The sequence below is a fragment of the Entelurus aequoreus genome, linkage group LG17 (assembly GCF_033978785.1).
Source record: "Entelurus aequoreus isolate RoL-2023_Sb linkage group LG17, RoL_Eaeq_v1.1, whole genome shotgun sequence".
NCBI classification, from domain to species: Eukaryota; Metazoa; Chordata; class Actinopteri; order Syngnathiformes; family Syngnathidae; genus Entelurus; species Entelurus aequoreus.
Window position 1 is genome coordinate 26,425,881 of NC_084747.1, and position 6,000 is coordinate 26,431,880.

A 6,000-nucleotide genomic window follows, 5' to 3' on the forward strand; every position below is an offset into this window, starting at 1 on the left:
TTTTATCACATAAATAAGACTTTTTATCCCATAAATGTGACTTTTTATCTCATAAATATGACTTTTTATCTCATAAATATGACTTCTAATCCCATAAATATAACTTTTTATCTCATAAATAAGACTTTTTATCTTATAAATATGACTTTTTATCCCATCAATCTAACTTTTTATCTCATACATATGACTTTTTATAGCATAATATGACTTTTTCCCCCCCACAAATATGACTTTTTATCTCATAAATATGACTTCTAATTCCATGAATATGACTTTTTATCTCATAAATATGACTTCAAATCCCATAAATATAACCTTTTATCTCATAAATAAGACTTTTTAACCCATAACTATGACTTTTTGTCTCCTAAATATGACTCAGCATTGGGTTTGAGATTAATCTGATTAGTGAGAAAGACGCTAATTTGTGGTCATTGGACAAAGGTGCGAGGCGTGTCAATAATGGAGTCATGACTGAGGATGATATCAACATTGTAAGTTCCTGACAAGGAAGTAGTTGAAATATTCACCACTCACCATGAATACTTTCAAACATTTACAGCTGATACATGTGATCGGAATCATAAAACCCTGATTGGAACGTCCTTCTTCCAATCTACAAAATAATAACAGCATGCATCATTCATCCTGATATCGTATCGGAACAACGTTGTTATCCACCAGTACTGAAGGTTGCGATATCGGTATCACACCGTCAGTGAAAAAGATGTATCTGCACACCCTCATTGCAAGCATGTCCAAAACTAACGAACAAATATGAAAATGTTTTGTTTACTTTGAGAATAAACGGCTGACCAATAAAAAAACAAGATGTTTTCGAAAAAGGCATCATGGATATCATGTTTGTATCGACCCAATTTAAAATGGCTCTTTGCAACTTGGTCAAATTTACATTTTTCCAAGCAAAAGACAACATATACATTTTAAATGTCCATATTTTTCACAATTATTAATTGCCCATCCATCCATCTTGTTCTGCGTATCCCAGGTCGGGTCACGGGGGCAGCAGCCCAAGCAGGGAAGCCCAGACTTCCACTTAGTCCAGCTCCTCCCGGGGTACCTGAGGTGTTCCCAGGCCAGCCAGGAGACACAGTCTCCCAGACGTGTCCTGGGTCTTCCCCGTGGCCTCCTACCCTTCAGACATGCCCTAAACATCTCCCCATGGAGGCGTCCAGCGGGCATCCTGACCCGATGGCCAAACCACCTCATCTGGCTCCTCTCCATGTGGAATGACAGATTTTCTCAGCCTATCTCTAAGGGAGAGCCCCGCCACCCGACAGGAAACTCATTTCGGCTGCTTGTACCCGTGATCTTGTCCTTTAGGTCCCAACCCAAAGCTCAAGACCATAGGTGAGGATAGGAACGTAGATCAAGATCTTTGCCTTCCGGCTCAGCTCCTTCTTCACCACGATACAGGGTCGGCATCACCGTAGACACCTGTCGATCTCACGATCCACTCTTCCCTGACTCGTGAACATGACCCAGAGGTACTCGAACTCCGAATTATGAATTATATTGGGTGAAAAATAACTCGTAAGTGCGAGGAATTTGTTTGGTGGTTCATGCTTGTCACTGCGCGGGTACACAAAAACAGTCCAACAACAATTTGCACTCATGTTGTTATGACGGAATACACTTTCAATGATAGCTAACGTTAGCTAGCCAAATGGCTACCATTAGCTAACAACACAAAAGCTAACGTCCGAGTGTTACCAGAGCTGCCAAGTTTGGCGCTTTGAGCGTGAGAGTCACGCAATTGGATCCTTTCCCACGTCACACTTGACATTTCCCTGTCACGACGGGGTTTTCGCTTACGGCGGGGTCGTTCTCCCTGGAGGGCAAACGGACGACTCCGGACAGGACTTGCAGGTAGGAACATGATTTAATTTTAAGAAACAATCAACGAGGTACAAAACAGAAAACAACCCCAAGGCAAGCGTGCCTATCGCACGCGGAAGCTAAGGCAAAAACTTAGGACATGAAACTATAGACATGAACCCCACGAAACTGTGGCATGAAACAAACACGAAACTGTGGCATGAAACAACTAGCATTAACCATGGCATAGAACAAACACAAAACTGTGGCATGAAACCAATAGCATTAACTATGGCATAGAACAAACTCGAAACTGTGGCATGAAACCAATAGCATTAACTATGGCATAGAATAAACATGAAACTGTGGCATGAAACAACTAGCATTAACCATGGCATAGAACAAACACGAAACTGTGGCATGAAACCAATAGCATTAACTATGGCACAGAACAAACACGAAACTGTGGCATGAAACCAATAGCATTAACTATGGCATAGAACAAACACGAAACTGTGGCATGAAACCAATAGCATTAACTATGGCATAGAACAAACACGAAACTGTGGCATGAAACCAATAGCATTGACTATGGCATAGAACAAACACGAAACTGTGGCATGAAACCAATAGCATTAACTATGGCATAGAACAAACACGAAACTGTGGCATGAAACCAAAAGCATTAACTATGGCATGGAACAAACACGAAACTGTGGCATGAAGCCAATAGCATTAACTATGGCATAGAACAAATACGAAACTGTGGCATGAAACCAATAGCATTAACTATGGCATAGAACAAACACGAAACTGTGGCATGAAACCAAAAGCATTAACTATGGCATAGAACAAACACGAAACTGTGGCATGAAACCAATAGCATTAACTATGGCAAAGAACAAACACGAAACTGTGGCATGAAACCAATAGCATTAACTATGGCATAGAACAAACACGAAACTGTGGCATGAAACCAATAGCATTAACTATGGCATGGAACAAACACGAAACTGTGGCATGAAACCAATAGCATTAACTATGGCATAGAACAAACACGAAACTGGGGCATGAAACCAATAGCATTAACTATGGCACAGAACAAACACGAAACTGTGGCATGAAACCAATAGCATTAACTATGGCATAGAACAAACACAAAACTGTGGCATGAAACCAATAGCATTAACTATGGCATAGAACAAACACGAAACTGTGGCATGAAACCAATAGCATTGACTATGGCATAGAACAAACACGAAACTGTGGCATGAAACCAATAGCATTAACTATGGCATAGAACAAACACGAAACTGTGGCATGAAACCAAAAGCATTAACTATGGCATGGAACAAACATGAAACTGTGGCATGAAGCCAATAGCATTAACTATGGCATAGAACAAATACGAAACTGTGGCATGAAACCAATAGCATTAACTATGGCATAGAACAAACACGAAACTGTGGCATGAAACCAAAAGCATTAACTATGGCATAGAACAAACACGAAACTGTGGCATGAAACCAATAGCATTAACTATGGCACAGAACAAACACGAAACTGTGGCATGAAACCAATAGCATTAACTATGGCATAGAACAAACACGAAACTGTGGCATGAAACCAATAGCATTAACTATGGCATGGAACAAACACGAAACTGTGGCATGAAACCAATAGCATTAACTATGGCATAGAACAAACACGAAACTGTGGCATGAAACCAATAGCATTAACTATGGCATAGAACAAACACGAAACTGTGGCATGAAACCAAAAGCATTAACTATGACATAGAACAAACACGAAACTGTGGCATGAAACCAATAGCATTAACTATGGCATGGAACAAACCCGAAACTGTGGCATGAAACCAAAAGCATTAACTATGGCATAGAACAAACACGAAACTGTGGCATGAAACCAACAATGACGCCCGCATGACTGACTGGCAAAGGCAGGCTTAAAAAGGCCTCTGATTAGAAGCAGGTCCGCGTCCCGAACACCAGAGGCAGGTGAAAATCATAAGTAGCCATGGTAACTAAAACAAACTCAGGTGTCAAACAGGAACTAAAAAGACTCCAAAACTAACAAAACATAACAAAAACACGTGTACATTCCCCATTCTTTACTCTATATCTGTGCTTTTTCCACAATAATAAACTTTACTACTCGCAACGTGTCGTAGTCGGAGTAAGAACCAATCACAATCAATAATCCTTAGCCTAAATCTAGCCCACCACGGAAGGCACCACACCGTGTAAACCAATCAGATGCAACGTAAGGCGGGTCTTGGTGTCGGCGTGGTCTTGTCAACCTGGCGACTTTCTGGCTTTTCAACTCCTCTTAGTGACTTTCTTCCTTAAAAGCGACAAATCTAGCAACTTTTCCTGGACGTTTTGGAGACCTGCTCTTAGACAGCCGGTACTGATAAGACATTTGCTTGTACTTTTAAGTGCAATGACAACAAAGTTCCATGCCAGTCAGAGCAGATACACGACGCACACTCTGTGCAAAGTGCTTCTGCCTCGATTGGTTTCCAGTGTGAGACGTAAGTGTAAATGTTTCATCGTGGTCACGCTTCAAATAAAAACAAACCTGTCGTTCACGTCAATGAGCCAGTCAATAGATTTCGTTTGTGAGTACCACAACCCTTCAGTCTTTGGATCAAATTTGATACTCGAACATTTAACAACGGAGAGCAAATAAAAACACAACTGGACTGAGAATCAACAGAAGAAAATTCATTCATTTCATTTTTAAAACTCACTTTTTATGTCGGCCACTACCTCATTCCTTCCTTACTAAGGATTGGAGAGATGAGAAGAGATTGACGACAGTGAAGAAGGAGATGTAGAAGAGATATAAATGGAGAACGCAGGTGCCGAGGATGAGATAGAAGAGCCAGCACTGCAAAAAGTCAGTGTTCAAAAACAAGAAAAAAAAAATAAAAAATTAGGGGTATTTTATTTGAACTAAGCAAAATTATCAGCCAAGAGAACAAGAAAATGTGGCTTGTCAAGACTTCCCAAAACAAGTAAAATTAGCTAACTTCAATGCACCCAAAAATACCTTAAAATAAGTATATTCTCACTAATAACAAGTGCATTTTTCTTGGTAGAATAAAAAGACACCGTTTTGCTCAATATGTTGAAAAATATTCTTAAATTAAGTAAATGCTAGTGCCATTATCTTGACATAATGATATGCGCTCGGCATTACATTTCTTGAAACCAGCAAACTTATACTAAAAACTAATTCATTGTTCTTAATGGAAAGGCAACAAGGCAACCGCTTGTTACTCTCGGGGTCTCCTAGCCGCTCAGGCAAATCATATTGTCTATAAATGCATTTTTCCATGGATAACATGACATCATCGCGCCAAGTGCGTGCTCTTTCAGTCAATTAGTGCGCATATATACAGCCTGGCCCCCGGTCTAAAAAAAATGTATTGTAATTTTGAAGAATTTATCTGAATGTGCATGAACTATTTCTGTTCAAAATTGTTAGAAATGTCACATGTTAAACGTTTAAATATTATCTCAGTTTGCTGTTTTTGTGCCAACTACTATTTTATGAGTACGTGTTTTCTATTGTTTCACTGAAAATAAAACCGCAAAGTCCATTTGGCTGTCATCTGTTTTAATATGAGACACAATTGTGTCAAAGTCATGATTTTTTTTTACAAGCTTGAAATAAGAAATTATTACTTTGAAAAAGTAGTTTTATACTTGTGTTTCAAGCATGTTTTATTCAATATAGGTCATCAAATCTCAACAACAAGCTGTAATATATTACTGAGATCATTTAGGACCAAAACACTTAAAACAAGTAAAACACTCTAAAATAAAATCTGCTTAGTGAGAAGAATTATCTTATCAGACAGAAAATAAGCAAATATCACCCTTATTTGAGATATTTCATCTTACTTAGATTTCAGTTTTTGCAGTGTGAAAATAATTTTCGGTTCGAATTTCTGCTTATTTGAAGTAGCAGTAGAGTGAAAAAAACAAGTTGCCTCTATATCAGGGGTGTCCAAAGTGCGGCCCGGGGGCCATTTGCGGCCCGCAGGTAATTTTTTAACGGCCCCGCGACACATTCTAAAAATACGATTAAAAAAATAAAAAACATAAAAAGTGGTATAAAAGAGCAAACAGG

General features: G+C 39.1%; 1 protein-coding gene across 2 annotated transcripts in view; it reads right to left on the reverse strand.

Annotated features, from left to right (window-relative positions):
- oclnb (occludin b) overlaps nt 1-6,000 on the reverse strand; it is a 37,299-nt gene that overhangs the window by 28,735 nt on the left and 2,564 nt on the right. Inside the window, exon 1 of one of the 2 annotated variants that reach the window (XM_062025397.1) lies at nt 4,613-4,747. The exons of the other annotated variant lie outside the window; for it this stretch is intronic. The gene's annotated coding sequence lies outside the window, so the exon portion shown is untranslated. Of the gene's footprint in view, nt 1-4,612; nt 4,748-6,000 lie in introns of those variants that run through there. 2 annotated transcript variants of the gene reach the window in all.